This window comes from Elephas maximus, chromosome 3 (assembly GCF_024166365.1).
Source record: "Elephas maximus indicus isolate mEleMax1 chromosome 3, mEleMax1 primary haplotype, whole genome shotgun sequence".
Lineage (NCBI taxonomy): Eukaryota > Metazoa > Chordata > Mammalia > Proboscidea > Elephantidae > Elephas > Elephas maximus.
In genome coordinates, this window is record NC_064821.1 from 145,262,058 (window position 1) to 145,280,800 (window position 18,743).

The 18,743-nt window shown below is 39.6% G+C and overlaps 1 long non-coding RNA gene across 1 annotated transcript in view; it reads right to left on the reverse strand.

Moving 5' to 3' along the window:
- Window positions 1-630: 630 nt before the first annotated feature.
- The window catches only part of LOC126073268 (uncharacterized), a 28,054-nt gene continuing 9,941 nt past the window's right edge, over window positions 631-18,743 (reverse strand). Inside the window, exons 2-3 of the long non-coding RNA XR_007516703.1 lie at window positions 6,114-6,250; window positions 631-689 (exon numbers count right to left, since the gene is read on the reverse strand). This is a non-coding gene — a long non-coding RNA (uncharacterized LOC126073268). The remainder of the gene's footprint in view (window positions 690-6,113; window positions 6,251-18,743) is intronic.

Consider the following 18,743-nt stretch of genomic DNA (forward strand, 5'->3'; position numbering starts at 1 on the left):
CCTAAAAAAAAAAAAAATTTTTTTTTTTTTTTTTATTGTTTGGTTTGAAGAAGACTTCAGGGGTCTTACCAAAAACCCATTGCAGTTGAGTAGATTCCAACTCATAGCAACCCTAGTGGCACAGTGGTTAAGAGATTAGCTGCTAACCAAAAGGTTGGCAGTTCGAATCCACCAGGTGCTCCTTGGAAACCTTATGAGGCAGTTCTACTCTGTCCTATAGGGTCGCTATGAGTGGGAATCAACCGGGCGGCAACAGGTTTTTTTTTTCCCCCCAGGGGTCTTGGCTGTAATCTTAAAGGCAGAAGATCCCAAGGGCTTTTTTCTGCGGCACTGTTAGGTGGGTTTGAACCACCAACCTTTGGTTTAGCAGTTGAGTGTAAAACATTTGTCCTACCTAGGGACATACACAGGGAGTATAGTAAACTATAAATTCACTGAGGCCTTGGAACATATGTTCTTCTCAGGTGTATTTCTTATAGCGCCTAGTTGTTCTTTGTACATAAGATGTTTCACATGTAAGTTTTGTTAAATGAATGAATGAATGACCAATTAATAAGTGAATCTCAATGATTGTTGCTGTTCTCTTTGTATCCACATGAGCCACATTGTGCATAGACTAGACGTAATGTACCTGAAAGGTTTTGAAGAAGCTATGACTCCTGCTTCTTAAGCACAGTGATCAGCTATTCCTAAGGTCAAGGAGAATAAAAGAACACAATCAGTCCACTGTATATAAAACAATCAGTGTTCACACAGCATAGCCAAAGTGAAGCCCAGGATTGGGGCCCAGGTAATACAACATAATCCAAAATAAACTACTGAATAATCAGTTGTCATCAAGTTGATTCTGACTCATGGTAGCCCCATGAGTGTCAGAGTAGAATTGTTTCCCATAGGCTTTTAGTGGCTGACTTTTCAGAAGTAGATCTACAAGTTATTCTTCCGAGGCATCTCTGGGGAGACTCAAATCTCCAACCTTTAGTTAGCAGCTAAGCATATTAACCATTTGCACCATCCAGGGACATTGGATAGAGTCTACCAATATCAGCACAGGTAGTCCTCCAACTTACAACGTATTCCAGTTACAATGAACCACACTTACGCTGTTGTGTCTGTGTGTATCTTATCACTAGTAATATGTACTACATACAATGGTGCAGTGCGTAATTTAATGATGTTATCATTCTCAGGTGTTCACTTGCAGATGTTTAGAGATTGGACTTATAAAGATCCTGATAATAAAAAGCAATAATACTAAAAATTAAAAAGAAAAAAAAAAGAAGTACTCGGCTTACGTCAGAACAGACTTACAATAGAGTTGTCAGAATGGAATGCCATTGTAAGTCAGGGACTACAAGTGCATCTAATTTAGGGTTCCAGAATTTAAAGAAAAATGGAGGATTTTTATGATACTAAAAATTAGGTTATTTGGAGAAAGGATAAAATAACTTGGCCTAGTGAACCTAGCTTGGGGATGGCTCACTTATGCACTTCTCAGGCCAAATCAGAGCTCAGGTTTTTATTTTCTATCTCAGAGTAAATTTTAAAGTTTTTCAAAAGCAATACATCCAAGAGCTTGCGTAAAAAAAACCATAGCGAATGACTCATAGTGACCCTATAAGACAGAGTAGAACAGCCCCCACAGGGTTTCCAAGGAGCGCCTGGTGGATTAGAACTGCTGACCTTTGGGTTAGCAGCCAAGCTCTTAACCACTACATCACCAGGGTTTCCAAAGCTTGCTTAGTGACCTACAAAATTATCTATTGTTACTGTAGATAGATACAGAGAGAGAGAGATTCCATAGTAGCTCTATAAGCATGATTATGTTCATTTTATAGATAGGAAACTCACCGTCAGTGAGATTAGTACCTTGTCCATTGTCATTCAACTAGCAAGTGGCAAGAAAAATTTAGAGCCAGGTCTGGCCATCTCCAAAGCTCGTGTTCTTTGCAATACCCCATGCCATGGGGAGTGGGGATGGGAAGTCAGAGCACACCTCTACCAATCAGAAGCTTCCCTGGATCCTTAACCGGCAATGGATCTGTCTTGTGTCAGATGATCGTGCGTCTCTTACAGCCTTCTCCCATATGTATTTCACCCTTACTCACTCTGTCAGGTAAATATGAGTTATCTTTCACCCTGCTCCTATTTCCTGAATATCACCATCCTTCCTCAGCAGCTCTTTGAAACTCCAATCACCCATTTATAGCGTTAACACCCCTGCTGGGCATTCAAACTTTCTTGCTATCAGTGGTCACCGCCTGTTCAACTTCTTCAGTGCAACCCACCCCAGCATCTATCTGCAGCTAGCTTGTATAAGGCCAGCCAACCAAACATGCCTCACCACCTCCCACAACACTTACCAAATGCCATTTCATTTCCAGGCTTAGGGCCTAATGCAGAGCTGTATCATTTAAAAGGTCTGGTGACTCTATTTCTGTGTTGTCCGCAGGCAACAAAGTGCTTCCTGAAATAATTCCATAACTTGAGCAACTGGCTCACTATATGATTTGGTTCTCCAACTACAATTTGGCTTTGCCACTACTTGGCAAGTCTACTATTACCTGTCATCGAATTTCCTGGATCATAATCCAAAGTAGATATTCCAAACTTCTCCCCAGTCCTTAAACTGTCAGTTCTCTCACCCAGCTCCTCCCCAACCACTTTGCCTGATTCAGTGTCTCCTGATTCAAGTTGATGTGCTTGTGTTTAATATCTCAAAAATGTTACTATTTCAGCATATACCTGTTCTACATCAATCATTCTCTTCAAAAGGGCTAGGCTTTGGAGCAAACGGACCTGAATTCACATTCCGTATCTACAATTTTACTTGTAGCTACATACTGTTGTTGGGCAAATTTCTTAACTTTTCCAAGGTTTGATTTTCACTTCTCTAAAATGGAAACAAGAAAGCTATAGCAATGAACTTTATGAGATCCAAACACTGTATCTTATGATGGACATGTTTAGGGATTTATTTGGTCCTTTTCCCATCTTCTAGTTATAAAACCACATTCACCTTTGTCTTGAATTAAGTTGATGCTTCCCTATGGGATGGGAAACAAGGCCTGGTGTGGCCAATAAGAGAACCAACTCCCTTGACCACATGGATTGGCTCATGGACATGGACATGGACATGACTCACGTTGGACCAATCAGAGTGTACCTCGTGACTCAACTGATTGACTGGGAAAGAAACTCTTTGTAATCTCTGGAATTCCTTGCTACAAAGACACGTAAACCTGGAGTTGCCAGTGGTTACTTTTGCCACAGAAAAAGGCCTAAGAATGAAGTTAACACTGAAGAAAGTAGAGCTTATAGACATAGAGTACTTCCAGTGTTATAGCATCCAATTCTGGACTTCCTAGTATTGTGAGGCAACATATTCCAGTTTTGTTTAAGTTAGTTTGAGTTGGGTTTCTGTCACATGCAACCAAGATCCAGCAAGTTGGATGCCACATATCATTTAGTGTGTATGTGATGTGGGGCATGACCTTCTCTGCAGACTTGGAGAAAACCCCCTCCCTTCCTTAAAGAACACCTGTCTTTCTACCCATAATCCCCATTCTTCATGCCCTCAAGAATATTAATCCAATACTTATCCCTTTCTTCTCCATTCTGAGTTTCTCTTTGCACTCTGTTTACTTAATTGCTGCTTTCAGTATACCCAATAATAAAGATGCATTATTTACGTTTCTTTAACATTTGTCAGTTTACAAAGCACTTCCATATACAATTAATGTTAGATCAGTCACCATTCCTTAGCTCTTCTTCCTTCAAAACATCTCTCCTCTTTTCTCTCCTATAACTCTGACACAGGCCAATCATTTAGATCATTACAGTCATCCATTCTGCCTTTTAAAAAATATTCCACCTATGAATCTTGCCACCAAGTCAAGCTTCCCAAAATACCATGTTCAGCAAGCCGCTTTTCTACTGAAGAGCCAAAAATATTCCAGGTGGCTTTTCAACTGAAACCCATTCTCTTCTCCCCATCAATCCAAATTGTCCACCAACTGGCCCCGCCTCATTTTTCCTTCCTTATCTTGGAGCCAAATTAAAGTCTAGTCTTTTAGTCAAATCTAAATTCTACTTCTTACTAGCTGTACGACTTTGGTCAATTGATTTCCCTTCTTCAAGACTCTGGTCTCACACTGCTACAACCATATCAATTTCCTAACCATTCTTTACTCATATCACACTCATTTCTTTTTGTTTATTTTTTAAATGTTATTAAGGTATAACTTACATAACACAAAATTCACCTATTTTAAGCATGCAATTCAATGATTTTTAGTTAAAGTTTACCAAATTGTACCACCATCACCATAATCCAGTTTTAGAATATTTTCATCACCCAAGCAAGATTCCTTATGGCCCTTTACAGAAATCCCCATTCCCACCTGCAGCCCTACTTTCTATCTCCAGAGGTTTGCCTTTGCGGACATTTTATACAAGTAGAATCATACAATATGTGGACTTTTGTATCTGGCTTTTTTTACTTAGCACAAAGTACCAGACATTTCTGTCTCCATCCTTTGCACACGTAAGTTCCCCTCCAACACACCTTCTCCCTTTCTTTCTACCTACCCAAATCTTTCATTGTTGTTGTTGTTATCGATGTTTTTGCTTTGAGGGACAGTTGAAGGCATATAACTTTTATAACAGTATTGTAGGCTCATTCAAAATTTCTATCTTCACTACTCTAAATTCTCAGTGGAATCTCTAGACTTGAGTTCATCCTTAGTTGCTCTACATGGTTATTGTATTTTTCTTGTCAAGAAAAATGAAAACTCCTTATGAATAGTGCTAGACACATTTGAGAACAAAATAAATGTTCCTTCAAAAATATAATGAATTGGATATTCCTACTTATACTTCTCTTTACCAAGAACAACCTGAGCAAAAAGGGAGCCATATACTGGCAGGAGCTCACCTTAAGAGGTAACATGATTCAGCCGCAGGAGGGATGCTCTGGATGCATGGCATCTTGATTTCTATTGATATTATGCCAGAGTAGCTGATCCCTGACTGGAGATGCCCCATTGCTCTCAGAGACCCCTTTCTCTTCCTAACACCGCTTCCCCCATATACTCCAAAATTTCAGGAACTGTCAATTCCTTGAGGATAGGCTCAAAGTCTGCTGATTTATCTTTGCTCCCACCTTAGTGGACAATTACTATCTCATATGTAGGGGGTACTGAATAAATATTTGTCAAATAAGTGAAGGAATGGATGAGGGAATACATGGGTACCTTCAAGAGAGCATGTAGAACCTGGCCACAGCAATCTCAGGAGGCCTCAAGAATCAGAGGTTGGTATTATCTTTAGTTAGGAATTCCAGCTTAAATATTAAAAACGCCAAGTAAAGAGCTGTGCTTATCGCACCTCAATTTATTAGATACACAAATATAAGCGTAAGCATTTACTCATGGAGACATGGGTGGAAAAGTACAGACCTAGATCAAAACCAAGTGAAAAGTAGATCTTCTTACTCCTACAAAATCAAAGCCCCTACCATCCCAGGCTAACTCACTAATGTTTTGGGGCATTGTTTGAATGTCACTTTCTCTGGGAAGAAGTCCTTGACATGCTAAGTTTGGTTCTATTCCTCTTCTCATAACGTTTATCATAATATTTAATCATTCCACAAATATTTCTTGGATACCTACTGTGTGCCAGGCATTGTTCTAAGGGCTTATGATACAGTAGTGAACAACAGCAACAACAAAATCACTATACTCAGGGAACTTACATTCCAGTGTATCACAGGCCATTATACTTTCCTGTTTCACTGTCTATATGCTAAATCCCTGAGGGTCAGAAATCAATCCTGTTATATCTATGATATCAAGACAATGCCTGAAACATAGAGGATAATTAACATGCATATATTGAGTAAATGAATGAATAAGCCACCATTTGTTGAGCATATCATTATCTCATTTAATCTTCATAATTGTCCTAAGAGGAACATGTACATGTGCCCATGTATCAATACCATTTTGTTGTTCTGGTTCAGAGAGATATGTTAACTTGGCCAAGGTCACAAAGTATAAGTAACAGATTTAGAATTTGAATGCATCAGTTTAATCCCAAAGCAATGTTCTTACCTGCTGTACTACCCTGCAAAATGACAATATGGAGAAAGTCATTAGGATGAGGATCCAGCTTAACTGGATCTCCTTGGGCCAGATGAAAATTCCCCATCTTCTCAAAAACATTTGAAGTTAATTTGAAACCACGTAGGCTGAAAAAGTATAAGAGACCAATCACAAAATCAGTAACAAAAGAACATGACTGTTTTCCCCAGAAAATTAAGCAAAGTAGCACCTCAAATACTCATTCACCATTGTGTTTACCTGAACAGGTGTATTTTGCCAAAATGCTCTAGTTTCTCCAGTGCTAAGAATAAAAGTGACAGGAAAGAAAAGAAAAAAAAAAGACAGCTACATTATTTGCCTCAAATTTGAAAATGTTGAAGTGATCCTATATAAACAATATATTTTGATAATTTACAGTCTCATATTGTTTTCTAGCTATTGCATATGTCTAAATCTCATTCCGGAAGCCTCCAAAAACTGCAAGGTCCCCATAGGCATATATTTCTTTTATGCTCCACGGCACCTAACATGACGTTGCACTATAGACTTAACTCAGAGTCTAAGGAATGGAAATAAATTTAGAAAATCTGGCGTAGGGCTGCCTGTTATCCCTGTCAAATTTTTCCTCCAAGCTCTTATCCTGCTAATCCATGTCATTGAGGATGGCGCCAGCTTTTGTGATATTTCCAGATCATTCCAGAAGGCAATATCAGTGGTTATTCGTCTCATCCCATAAGAGGGAGAAAAGTAGATTATGTTTAAAAATGAGCTCTGCTCCATTTAAGGAATTTCTGTTAGAAAATGTGCCTAAATTCACATAAATGGTGGGATGAATCTGTGCCTGTGAGAGACAGAGGAAGAAGGCAAGTGTGTGTGCACACTTGTGGGTGGGTGAGCATCTCTGCGCGGCCCCTCAGCAATGGAGGAGCTCACAGTATGTGCCATGGAAACAGTGGTTACCATGGAAAGAATGTGCTATTGTGAGGAGCTAAAGAAATGCCTATGTAAAATCATCTTACCATGTAACCTTATACTTTCCAGCATTTTAAAAATATGACAGAATTAGAGCTCAGTCCTCTGGGGAGCCCCAGTCCTCTCAGTGATCTTCCAAAACAATCTAGAAATCGAGATGATAAACTGCAGGGCTCTGTGTACCTTGCTAAAGGGCTTGACAAGCAGTTAGGTGGAGAAATTGCCAACATTATTTATCTATGGACTACACTGCACACTACTAAATATTTTCTGTTAAAACCCACAAAGTATTACAAATGAAGAGAAAACATGGATAAAATTAACTTAAAGCGAATGGTTTCCCAACTTGCTGAAATAAGAATTGATGTGTCTCATCTAACTTATCTGTTAATGGGCTTTCTTGATGCCCTCGTGTTACCATAATCTCCAAAGTACTGGACAAACCAGTACATTTGTTTATCTTTATCACTCTTTGCTTACTAAAGAACTTGCTTTTATTAAAGAGATCAATCAACTGCACAGAGTTTAATAGTCTGTGCGGTACATACCAGGTTAAAAAAAAAAAAAGGGTAAAGGGTGACAGCCCTGTTTTGAGAAAGCCCCCAAAGCATTAAACAGGTGGTAAAATAAGTGTTTATATATATGTATATATATAAAATCAAACCCATGTCATCAGCTCATTTCCAACTCATAGCGACACTATAGGACAGAGTAGAATTGTCCCATAAGGTTTCCAAGAAGCACCTGATGAATTCGAACTGCTGATCTTTTGGTTAGCAGCCTGAGCTCATAACCATTGCACCATTATATGTTGCTGTTGTTGTTGTTAGGGGCTGACGGCAGTTCCAACTTACAGCAACTCTATGTCCAACAGAATGAAACAGAGTCCAGTCCAGTGCCATCCTCACGATCATTGCTAAGTTGAGCCCCTTGTTGGAGCCGCTGTGTCAATCCATCTCCTTGAGGGTCTTCCTCTTTTTCAATGACCCTCTGCTTTACCAAGCATGATGTCCTTTTCCAGGAATTGATCCCTCCTAATAACATTTTTTTTTTTTTATAACATGTCCTAAGTATGTGAGAGATAGTCTCGCCATCCTTGCTTCTAAGGAGCATTGTGGTTGTACTTTTTCCAAGACAGATTTATTCGTTCTTCTGGCAGTCCATGGTGTAGTCCATATTCTTTGTCAACACCATGATTCAAATACATCAATTCTTCTTCAGTCTTTCTTATTCTTTGTCTGGCTTTCACATGCATATGAAAACCAAAAAAAAAAAAAAAAAATCCATTGCTGTTGAGTTGCTTCTGACTCATAGTGAACCTATAGGACAGCGTAGAACTACAACTTGAACTTGCATATGAGCAATTGATAGTCTCTTCCACAGTCAGCACCTGGCCTTGTTTTGACTGATAATACTGAGCTTCTCCATCATCTCACCCATAGATAGAGTTGATTTGATTCCTATGTATTCTACCTGGTGGGGTCCACATGTATAGTCACCATTTATGTTGTAGAAAGATATTTGTAATGAATAAGCCATTGGTCTTAAACTTTCTATCATGCAATCTCTGGCATCATTTCTATCAGTAGAAGATCATATTTTCCTACTGCTGATCCTTCTTGTTTCTGACTTTTGCATTTCAATCAAAACCCACAATGCATCTTAATTGCATATTTGATCAATTTCAGGCCATAGAAGAAACATATGTATTTCTTAGAGAGAGAAAGCTTGGTATCAATAACAGTAAGCTAAAACATTTTTAAATGGGAAAGTGGAGGCTTTAAAGCAATCAGGTTCTCTAGTCTGCACTCAATTTTGCCTGGTTACTTTAATAAAGACAAAAATGATGCTAAATGGAGCAACAAAGAGTTCATTCCATGCCTCGTACACGACTCTCCTCACTGATTTTCATGGGGAAGCAGATATTCAAGTCTTAGACCCCGGCCATGGAATCAGGAACCCATCCTTGCTTGAAGACGATGTGGCCTCTGAGGGTCCTGTTTTCAACCTCAGGTATAAGGCACTGTGGAAATGCTGGGGTAGTCCTTACTGTCAGCATCGTGGTGTGCAGGGGACACCCTGTCAGCTTTGTTCCTGAAACTGCTTTCCAACCTCCTCTGAAAAACAACTGTATTCACAATCCCTTAGTGCAAGAAACATAATATCATATTTTATCTAGTCTTCTGGGATTAAAAATATTGATTAAAATTTTCATTAGACGCTTTTCTTAAAAGACATTTTCTTCTAAACCTCCTCTTTCTACTCCATTGCAAGTCAGCTATTTTTCTTGCCAAAATGCAGGAAAGCAATTAGGCTCAAGGGTTTTATAAGCTGCACCAGTTCAGGTCAAATCTATTGAACTTTGCAGAGAAATTCTTATTCACTCACTGTGAAAATTTTGATGGTTTTATCCCCTTGTTTGATAACCACTTAGTTTTGGAAACCTGTGTAACAGGTGTACCACAGGGTTTAAAGAGAGGCCATCCTAATTAAAGTGTTGTGGTGTTAAACAGGGAGGTACTAAACATTTCTTTTAATAACTGCAATTTCAAGCTCAAACACACATTGCAGAGAACTGAAGCTAAAATACCAAGAAAATTTAGCAGAAGCAGTGATGGCTAAGAGTAAAAATATTAAGCTGATCTGCAAAAAGCCTCACAGGTTTTGAGAAGAAAACAGGAGAAAGAGAGGAGCTGATTCTTTATCTTCTATCAGCTGTTCCTGTTGCTGGTGGTTATAGCCCTATTTCACAGAGAACATATGGCCATGTTTATAGCCATCAGGCAGCATTTCACAGAGCGATGACACCATGTGTCCACCAACTAGCCTTCCTGATTGCAGTTAATTAGAGAGGAGGCAGGAGGCACTTTTTAAATAACATTAAGACACAAAGATGCCCAAAGTTCCCAGGCCTGGTTGCAAGACTAAGCAACAGGAGAGACGGATATTAAAATTGTTACAGTCCAAGAGAAGTGAATATCTTACAGAAGTATTTTCCTAAGCAATGAGGTCTAATAATACAACAACAACAAAAACAACCACCACCCAAGAAAAAGGAAGCAATGAACACTAAGAAGGGAGAGCAGCACAATAAATCTTGCAAGGTGTTACTGGGGAAAACTGTGAAAGTAATAAAATACTTGAAAATCCCTAAAGTGCCATTTCATGGGAAAGAATCCAAATCAAAACTACCATAACAACATCTCCAAGAGTCACTTTAAAGTTAGCAAATCTAAGATGTAGTGTATTTGATATAAAATTATATATAAAAAAAAAATTATATAGGGGCCCATTAAATGCCATTGAATATATGCTCCAGTCCAATTTTGTGGTCCAATAATACTGTGCTTTCTTCTTTCCAATCCCAAAATAAAATACAAGGCAATGTATGTCACCAGGTAAATACCTTGTATGATTTAAGGGCCTCAGTTTTCAAAAGCCCCTCTTTTGAATTTTCAAAATTTCCTCCATCAGCCCCTGGAAAAGAGAATTAGCTGCAGAGATTCCAGAGAGAGTGAATTGGGCTCACATCCAAACGAAGCCTTCGTTTAGTAATTCTCTTCCTCCTACAGTTTACAAATGTCCCCTCCAAAGGGGTGGCGCTTTGTGTGTGCGTGTCCGTGTACCATTCCATCTATTACAGACACTTCCTCCCTCAGGCTCTTTTGAAAGTCTGAGAACACGTACATCGGTAATTGTGTCATTTTTTTTCTCTATTTCTCTGCTTTGCTGAAGCTGGACTATAATGACATTAGATAGGTCGCATGATGGCAATTTAATGGCCTGAACTCAATCCACAGGTACATCATTGTGGTCGCCTTGGGATCTGTTCTCATTGCTGTGACATGACAGAAAATACCAGCAGAGTCAGAATGGATGGCCCACTGCAGTGGTGGAGACAGTGTGTCAATGAGAACAGAGGACACTGACCCTGAAACTCTGGAGGTGGCCCAGCAGCTGTGAAGTGACCTTCACCACACCCTCACATTGCCTGCCCCCTGTGCTATTAACATGGAGCACTTTCCTCAATTACATTCATTATTAAGCTTTCCATTGGGCATTGAGGTCACAGGGACAATAGAACACACACACCTGGTCTTCAAGTGGCTTGTTGTTCTTAGGGAAGATACGCAAACATTTAAGTAAACAAACGCACTAAAATACCATAGACACTAGGATAGACTCATGTACATAGTAAAATGGCAACATATAATAGCAGTGGAGCTGAGCTGCCTTTAAAAATCCAATATGGTTGTAAGGGGAGATAGGAGGGATTTAAGGTCTAGAAATTTAAGAATCTAATAGTAAATAGTAAAAGAAAAAAAAAACACTTGGAATATTTTGAAGGATGTGAATAATTAGGTTGACTCTGGACTTCCTCAAAGAACAAATATGAAAATTAAATTTAGAAATTCTCTGAGCACATTGGGAAAAAAAAAAAGTATAAATTCAAAGCATTATACAATTGGATAAGAGCCCTACTGAATATACCCATTTCTTAGCAAGTTCATAGCATGATACTAGAGTTGTTCAGGAAACCACACAATAGTGATAATCTCTTACAGGTTTGTTGGAATAAAAAGAAAAATGTATATAAGAAATTATACATATATATGCACATACAGGAGTCTCTGGGTGAAGCAAATGGTTTAGTGCTTAACTACTAACAAAAAGGTTGGCAGTTCAAACTCACCTGGGAAGAAAAGCCTGGTGATCTGCTTCCAAAAGGTCACAGGCTTAAAAACCCAATGGAGCACAGTTCTACTCAGCAACACATAGGGTTGCCATGAGTCAGAATCAACCCATTGGCAAATGGTTTTTTGGTTTATATACACACACACACATATATGCCTATTTATTTGTTTATTTATATTAAAAGTTTTTGTAGAATCTAGGGTACCATATAAATATTAGTAGATGTTGTTGTGGTTGTATTGTTGTAAATCTTATTATTTTGTGGCTAACTCAAAAACAGAAGTCAGCAAACTATGGATTAAAATGAGCAAAGTTCTGCCCACAGTAGGCCAACTCCACTTAATGTTTGTCCTTGAATTTTGTGCTACAATGGCAGAGTTGAGTTGTGGATAGAATCAGTGTGGCTCCCAAATCCAAAAATATTTACTATCTGGTTCACCAAAAAACATTTGCTGACCCCTGCTCTAAAATCATCACCATGATATCAATTTATCTTCTCCAAAGTGTTTATTGCATAAAACCAGTTGCTGGAAAAGGGGTTCTATGATCAGAAGAAAACAGTACGCACTATATTCCCCTCTTGGAGACATATAATGCACCCAGCATATTAAAGACAGTTCTGTATAAAAGAAGCCTATAGTGATTTGTTTCCAAAATGTTTTTGGTCATTTTTTTCCTCCAAGAACATATATTAACAAATACAGTGATACAGCAGATTGGCCACCCAAGAGCCACTCACAGCCCACTTCCCCTGTGCCAGTTTGTATTATAGAAGTCAGAACATCGCCTACTTCACAGCTCAGCCTCCCTCGTGTCTAACCTTGGCTGTGTGCCACAGTTACAACGATCAAGAGGTAGAATTTCTTGAGGCGGATGTCCTTTCAGAATAAACAAGTAAATCCTGACTATGACAAAGCCACTTTTCTGGTTGCCTTTGTTGTTCCCCTTTCTCGTGGTCAGAATTCAGTGATGCAGCAGTCATCTTGTGACTGACTATAAGGCCAATGAGTGAAGACAAAAATGTAGTTGCTAAGTATAGATGAGCAAAAAGATGGCAAAAGCCTGAGTCCCCAATCACTCACTCAGAGTCTGTACTAGCCCAGAACTGCCTTCTGCTGAACTTGCTACCGCATCAGATAAACACCTCGTATTTATGGTGGTAAGGCAGTAATTCTCTAATATCATTGCTGATGTTAGATGGATCTTGGCTGAAAGTGCAGAACACTAAAAACAAGTTTACCTGTGTTTTTTTGGCTATGCAAAGGCATTCGACTGTGTGAATCATAACAAATTGTAGATTACAATGTGAAGAATCAGAAGTCCAGAACACTTAATTGTGCTCATGCAAAACCTGTACATAGACCAAGAGGCAGTTGTTCAAACAGAACAAGTGGATATCGTGTGGTTTAAAAGCAATTAAGGTATGCGTCCAGGTTATATCCTTTCACTGTACCTATTCAATCTATGTATTGAGAAAATAATCTGAGAAACTGAACTATATGAAGCAGGATGCAGCATCAGGATTCAAGGAAGACTTATTAATAACCTATGATATGCAGACAACACAACCTTTCTTGCTGCAAGTGAAGAGGACTTGAAGCACTTACTGATGAAGACCAAAGACTATCGCCTTCAGTGCGGATTACACCTCAACATAAAACAAAAATCCTTACAACTGGACCAATTAGCAACATTGTGATAAACAAAGATTGAAATTCTGTCAAGAATTTCAATTTACTTGGATCCTTAATCAATGCCTATGGAAGCAGCAGTCAAGAAATCAAATGGCATATTGCATTGGGCAAATCTGCTCCAAAAGACCTCTTCGAGGTGTTAAAAAGTAGTCACTTTGAGGACTAAGGTGCACCTGACCCAAACCATGGTATTTTCAATCACCTCACATGCATGCAAAAGCTGGACAATGAATAAGGAAGACCAAAGGAAAATTGATGACTTTGAATTATGGTGTTGGCAAAGAATATTGAATATACCATGGACTTTCAGAAGAACAAACAAATCTGTTTTGGAAGAAGTCCATCCAGAATGCTCCTTGGAAGCAAAGATAGCGAGGGTTTGTCTCACTTACTTTGGACATGTTATCAGGAGGGACATCATGCTTGGTAAAGGGTCAGCAAAAGAGAGGAGGACCCTCAATGAGATGGATTGACGTAGTGGCTGCGATGATGGGCTAAAGCTTGGCAACAATTGTGAGGATGGCACAGGACCAGGCAGTGTCTCATTCTGTTGTACATATGGAGTTGAACCAGCTTGATAGCACCTAATAATAGACAATAATGTGTATACGAATCACCTGAGATTTGTTAAAATGCCAATTCTGATTCAGTAGATCTGGGCTGGAGCTTGAGTCTCTGCATTTCTAACCAAGTCCCAAAAAATGCAGATGCTGGTCCATGGCTTGCACTTCCAGTAGCAAAGCAATAGAGTTTCCTGTTATATGCAGAGAAACACAATCATAACCGGCAGACCCTCTGAATTTCATCTTCCATGGAACACATTTAGGCAAATTCTGAGGGTCCTCACCATCATGCTCCCTTTTACCATAAACCATTTAAGAGGGGAAGGACTCCACCTGGGACCCCATTCAGGGCGTCTGGACATCCTCCCTGTATCATTTCTCATACAATGGATTTCTTATCACGACCCATAAGGACAGTGTCAAAGCTGCAGGAAACAATCGTGCACAAAGAAGTGAAACTTTTCACAAATGTCACCAATATAGCTACAAATGATAATGAAAAGATTATTTTAATATCATAAAATGGTAGCCTTCTTAAAGACTCACCCAATGTCTTATTTATAGGTAAGGAATCTAAGTAAGTTGAAAGAGGTCAATTGGTTTCCTAAGTCATACTAGGAATGGGAAGGGCAGAGCTGGGTGGGATTAATTGCACCTAAGCGTCCAAGGCTCGGAGGATTCCCTGGGTGGTTCAAAGAGTTAATGCTCTTGGCTGCCAGCTGAAAGGTTGGAGGTTCGAATTCACTCAGACGTACCTCAGAAGAAAACCCTGAGCAATCTACTTCTGAAAAATCAGCCATCGAAAACCCCATGGAGTATAGTTCTACTCTGACACACATGGGGTCACCATGAGTTGGAATCAACTTGATGACAACTACTGACAACTACTAACAACTACAATCTCATCCATTAACTTGTTCATTAGAGATTTATTGAGCACTTATTGTGTGCTAGGCATTGTGCTATGCCCTTATTAAAGAAGAATATACGGCATAGCACTTGTCTTAGGCTGGGTTCTCTAGAGAAGTAAAACCAGTGAAGCTTATAGGCATATATATAGAGAGAGATTTATATCAAGGAAATAGCTCTCACGGTTGTAGAGGCTGGAAAGTCCCAAATCCATGGGTTAGGCTGGAGGCTTCTCCTGACTCACGTAGCTGCAGGGGCTGGTGAACCCAAGATTGTCAGGTGGGACAGAAGGCCTCTTGCTCACAGGCTGTGGAGGCTGATGAATCCCAAGATCAGCTGGTAAGCTGCTACTCAATTCCCGAGAACCAGAGCTTAAATGAACAGGAGCCAGCTGTAGGATCCAGAGCGAGCATAGCTAACAAGCTTTGCCAGAAAGTCCACCTATATTGGATGCAGGCCACATCTCCAAGGAAACTCCCTTCCAACTGATTGATTGGCTATTCATAACAGATCTCATCATGGAGGTGATTACATTAGTACACAGCTCCCAAATTATATCGTAGCTGCCAAACCACTGAGAATTATGGCCCGGCCAAGTTGTCACGCAACCTTAACCAGCACAGGCCTCTACCCTCAACTGATCTAAGTCTTAGTGCATTTTGCTGTCCAGTATTAGCTCCCCCTTTGCACGGAGAAATTTTCAAAAGAAAATATGGACTCCTCAGTAGTAGTTTGCACTTTACATCATATGTGCTTGGTATAGCAATAGGAAATACCAAGGTTACATTTTCGAACTTTTCCTGCCTCCGTGCATTAAGCAACAGCAATGTCGGCCATTTCCTTTCTCATCGTGATTAACCCCAAGCATTAGCAAATCCCCAATCTATTTAGAGATACAGATCTGGGAAGAAGGCTTCCCTGGTTCTTTCTCTCACATATAGTTCCTCTTGACCTAACTGGGGTTTTGGATTTTTTCATCTATCCACATTCAACTGTGGTTTTAACAATGGTGTGTGTGAATATGCTGAAGTATTTCATACATTCTTTATTAATTAAAGAAAAAGTGCTCATCTTAGGGTCGTGAGAGTTATAAGAGAAAATGAAAAGTAGAGGAAATGCAGGAAGGGCTGAAATAGCTGAAACGTTCTAATTTTTTTCTTTTTAATAATTGGTGCTAAAGAATGGAAAGGGGCTTTGGATTTTAAATGCTATCATCGAAAGGAAGAAGTTAACTTTTAAGTGTTTTGACACACAGAGGAAAGGCTCAGGGGTCAGCCGGGAATAACTTTGTCTTGTTCTTGCGTTTGATTGCACATCCACGCCTATGCTCAGGCAGTTGGCTTTTAACATAAGTACTGCTTATGCCTTCTGTGGCTCTCCATGCTCATTTGGTTTGTTAGGATCCTTTAATTAGTCATCGCCCAATTTCACTTTGTGTCTGTATAGTAATCTTGTTTCAAAGCCCAGGTAACTAAGGTCAAGTTTAAAAGGTGATTTCCTCAAAGCCACAAAACCAGGTCACGGCATTCCCTAAAAATGTTCGTTGAAATTTCTAAATCTTTGTTCTTGCCATTGATCTAACACAATTTCTGCAAATGCCCAACCAAGGACTTTTTAATGTGACAGTTACCCACACAGGTAGAAGCTGCGTAGCCAGGAAATCTACATTCTGGATTCTAGTCTCGGTTCCTAAGTCCATACCCTCACTAAGAACACAGACAAATCCCTATGGTCTATGAAACTTAATTTTATCATGGGGAATTTAGGGGATGAATAACCTGTTGCCATCGAGTCGATCCCAACTCATAGCAACCCTGTAGGACACAGTAGAACTGCCCCATAGAGTTTCCAAGGAGTGGCTGGTGGATTCCAGCTGCTGAGCTTTTTGGTTATCAGCCATAGCTCTTAACCACTGTGCTACCAGGGCTCCAATAGAATGAATAATGTCCCCAAAAGATATTTACGTGGAGAACCTGGTTGACACAGTTAAAAGCTCAGCTGCTAACTGAAATGTTTGTGGTTCAAGTCTACCCTGAGGCACCCTGGAAGAAAGGCCTGGTGATCTACTTCTGAAAAATCAAATTGAAAACCCTACAGAGCACAGTTCTACTATGACATACCTGGGGCCATGATGAGTCAGAATCAACTCAATGACAACTTTTCTTTTCCTAAAATATTTATATACTAATCCCAGCAACCTGTGGATACGTTGCCTTACACAGTAAAAGGGACTTTGCTGGTATGATTAAGTTAAGGGTCTTGACGTGGGAAGGTTATCCTGGATTATCTACACGTTGTTTTTGTTGTTGTTAGGTACCATCGAGTCGGTTCCGACTCAGAGACCCTGTATACAACAGAATGAAACACTGCCCGGTCCTGCACCATCCTCATAATCATTGTTATGCTTAAACCTATTGTTGCAGCCACTGTGTCAATCCATCTCGATGAGGCCCATCCTCTTTTTTGCTGACCCTCTATTTTACCAAGCATGATGTCCTTCTCCAGGGACGGATCCCTCCTGACAATATGTTCAAAGTATGTGAGACATAGTCTCACCATCTTTGCTTCTAAGGAGCATTCTGGTTGTACTTTTTCCGAGACAGATCTGTTCATTCTTTTGGCATTCCATGGTACATTCAATATTCTTCTCCAGCACCACAATTCAAAGGCGTCAATTCTTCTTCAGTCTTCCTTATTCATCGTCCAGCTTTCACACGCATAGGAGGCGACTGAAAACACCATGACTTGGGTCAGGTGCACCTTAGTCTTCAAGGTGACATCTTTGCTTTTTAATCCTGTAAAGTGGTCCTTTTCTCCGTTGATTATGATGTTGCTTATTGGGATTATCTGCAGGGGCCCAATGTAATCACAAGGGTCCTTGTAAGAGAAAGGCAGCAGAATCAGAGTCAGAAAAGGGAGGAGATGTATTTATGATGGAAGCAGAAGGTCAGAATCAGAGAGAGATTTGTCAGATTTGAAGATTCTATGTTGCTGGTTTTGAGATGGAAGGAAAGACACAAGCCAAGGAATCCAGGTGGCCTCAACAAACTGGAAAGGGCAAGAAAACACCTTCTCACCTAGAGCTTCTGGAGGTCGTGTGGCCCTGCTGACACTTTGATCTCAGCTCAATGAACCCATTTTGGACTTCTGACTTCCCAAGCTGTAAAATAATAAGTGCGTGCTGATTTTAACCACTAAGCCTCTGGTAATTTGTTAGCAGCAACAGGAAACTAATACAGGATAATAATACTTTCTCTAGTTAACCCCTAGGCTTGATGTACTAAAGGCAAAACTGAGAAAACCCACTTATATGAATGAATTAATGAATAAATCAATATAGTTTGAACTATACAAAGGCATATGGACCAAATCGTGTTTAACAGTAACTCTCTAATGGCAAAAGTCCTGGGATGTCCCCAGTGTCTACCTCAGTGGCTTTCCTACTTCCTATAGAACCAACCAACCTGTCATCAAGCTGATAAGCTACCTCACAGAATTGTGGTCAGAATTAAATAAGCATATGCAGGTAGTTTTCAACTTTTCACTTAGGACAAACTGCATTTATGACTGTTCTTTTTTGGGGGGGACATTTTATCATTTTTTTTTTTTATGTATACTACATACATTATTGCAGTGCTTAATTTATTGTTTTTCTCATTCTCACGCCAACCCCCGAAGAAAAAAAAAAAAAAAACATCAAATTTATAAAGCTACTGATAATAAAAGGCAGTATTAATGAAAGCTAAAAAAAAAAAAGGTATTCAACTTATGTCAGAACCAATACACAACACAGTCATCAGAATGGA